General features: G+C 44.4%; 1 long non-coding RNA gene across 1 annotated transcript; it reads right to left on the bottom strand.

Annotated features, from left to right (window-relative positions):
- Positions 1–226: 226 nt before the first annotated feature.
- LOC129384266 (uncharacterized) lies at positions 227–1767 on the bottom strand. Its single transcript, XR_011889907.1, has 2 exons — positions 1626–1767; positions 227–743 (listed from the first exon to the last, which is right to left on the bottom strand). It is a non-coding gene; the product is annotated as an uncharacterized lncRNA (long non-coding RNA).
- Between the last annotated feature and the right edge of the window lie 941 nt (positions 1768–2708).

Below are 2708 nucleotides of genomic sequence, written 5' to 3'. Positions count from 1 at the left end.
GCCAAGCGCATTGCGTGACCTTCGATCTGTTGCGCAAAAGAAGAGGTGTTAGCTTACCTTTGCAGTTGACGTGCGCGTATTACTTCCAACTGAGAAATACATTATGGGAACAGAACGAAAAAAATGAAGCATACCCTTGGTGGTTACTGCACTTGTGGCTTTTCTTTAAATTAAGGAAATAGTGTTGTTGGAACGGTCGTCTGGAACTCATGCTAACAAAAATCTGTTGAGTTCAAAAGAATAAAATTATTTTTATTTGCAACTACTTTCAGCTTTCACAATACCTGCAGAGGTTGAAATTAAAGGATTACTTCAGCTCATCACACAAGTATGCCACAAGGCAAGCCGAAAGACGCGATGTCGTGATTTGCTGTGTGGCTTTAAATATTCTCTTATACGTAGCGACAATCATTGAGCGTATTTTCGTCAGTGGGTTGTGCGCATGGCTTGTCGATGAAAGGTCGGAAGGATCTGTACACCACCATGCAGGTATTCTTGTCGATAGAGTGATGGGTGTCTCGGCTGCCATCCATTGCGCAGCTCAAAGCACAGTGCAGTATTAGAAATAGCTGCTTGCTCGTCAGATGAATGCCTGGAAGCAGTTGTCCTTCACTGTAAGACAGACTGGCCCTGTTGGTTGAGCTCACTAGGGCAAGGTAGGCCATCTTCAAGCCGACGACGTGGTCCAGAAGCGTATCGTTAGCGACAAATTCGTTCACCCTCTTCTGACGCCACGTGTCATTCTATCATGCACAAAAAATACAGAAACAATTGTGAATGCCTCACCCACGCTGCAAGCATCAATTTTTCTGTTAGTTTTTAGAGATCATTTTCTACTATATTTGGTATACCTTCTGTAACTATCCCAAGAAACTGAAGCGGACGAGCTATTGTCGAGCAAGCCCATATTGCAAGGACGATAATGTGGCCACTCCCAAACAGCGCAGCATATAATTAAGTGAAAAGGCGCGACTCTGCTCCTCATCTGAGAAAGAACTGGAGCTTATCCACGATTTAGAGTAAAAGCACCTGCACAGCAAAACGCTTCCAATCGTTTCTGCATACAATATATGCCCATCAATGAAAGTGCATGATGAAGACGTCTACAATATATGTATTTTCGTGAAGCGATAAAGCGAAAGCGCGTAAATTCAACGTGTTCTGCTATTCTAAAGCAACATGTTAGCGCAAGTGCTTCGTTTGCACCATTTTCGAGAATTCTTCGAAATCTGCGAAATACGAGTCAAACTTCTAAATTTCTGCGCCTTCTAAGATGGCGCGGCTACTTTCCTTTGTTTGCCCTAGGCTTGATGGCCCACACTGTGCGAAATAAACAAGCATCACCAAGTGCTGTGACCCCTAATTTTGCGTCATTTTCCCGTCATTTTTCGTGCTTCCTGTCTTATAAAAGATAACTGGATTATAAACGTTCGCGGTATATTGGGATAAACTTTTATTGGGATAAATTTCACCTCGTTCTGAACATTGTCGCGGGCATGCGCAGAGCAGCTGCTTGCTTACCGCCCCTGCGCATGTGTGCATCTAATCGTACTCTTCTGAAAGTAGGTGCGAGAATTTGAAGGATCACTCGCGGAGGCCTGTAAATTGAACCCTGTCATTCTCACCTCATTAATCGTAGCTTCCGCGCAGTAAACGTTGTTGGAGTCGATAACATCAGAGCTCTCCCAGAAGCGCTGCCAACGTTCGTCCATGGATTTATCCTGGCGCCGTACATGGTCCACCTTGCGAGCCATTGCTCGACCGACAACCTGTGTGCAGCCGCCAGAACCAACAATAAATGCTTTAATAATTCACAATGGCGTTTCCTAGCATATCGGGAAATCTCACTTCGAATTGAAAGATAGAGACACGAAACAGGGAGGGAAGAGAAGGTACATAGCGCTAAGTACGCCAGATTTGCAGATTCGCTTGCCGCATCACCCCGACGGCAAGAAGCCACCAAACAATGGTTACACATCAGTGTGCTTTGTGGAGTCAGAACGAGATATCGCGAGCGTGGTAGATGGGCTATTATTGAAACGAAAAACGTAGGATGACACTAATCACGCGCAAGGCAGCCTGACGTAACATAAATATAACTTCATAACGTCGAAGGCTAGTCTTATGGGATGATCGTCTCGAATTTGTAACAGTGAAAACTCGACAGGAATGGAAAAAGGCGTACCCAGCGTGGTGGGTGTATTGTTTTGTCCTTCTTGCGTGTTGCGATGTTTTAGATTCAAAATGATGTACACACAAGCGCAAATAACGACGTTATTGAGAGAGCTCCTGAAACAAAACTTTTATCTCTTGAAGGCGGAACCTTTATGTTTCTGCATCATTTCGCTTCATTTCATTTCAGTTGATGTATAAGTTCATGTATTACAATCCACCACACTTCCACCTGTTCGTCGCACAAACAGTTGTCCAATGCCGCGTTATGTATTTCTTGCTTGTGATGGCGAAACTGGAGGAAGCGGTCGTCAGCTCCACGGAGAAAATGCGCTCAAAAGTGAGAAAGGTGAAGCATGTTGCAATTACCACTGCTTACGCGCGAGATCCTTCCTCCTACATTAATTGAAGATTGCTTCCTTGAAGAGCCAAAAAGATTATTTCTTGCTCAGCGCAGTGCCTATAGCACAGCGATACAGTTGGTCAAAAATCTCACAACGACACAAATATGGCCGTGAAAGTCAAATGTGAGGTCA

The sequence above is a fragment of the Dermacentor andersoni genome, chromosome 8 (assembly GCF_023375885.2).
Source record: "Dermacentor andersoni chromosome 8, qqDerAnde1_hic_scaffold, whole genome shotgun sequence".
Lineage (NCBI taxonomy): Eukaryota > Metazoa > Arthropoda > Arachnida > Ixodida > Ixodidae > Dermacentor > Dermacentor andersoni.
The sequence above is the reverse complement of the archived record's forward strand: the minus strand, read 5'-3'. Positions and strand labels throughout refer to the sequence as shown.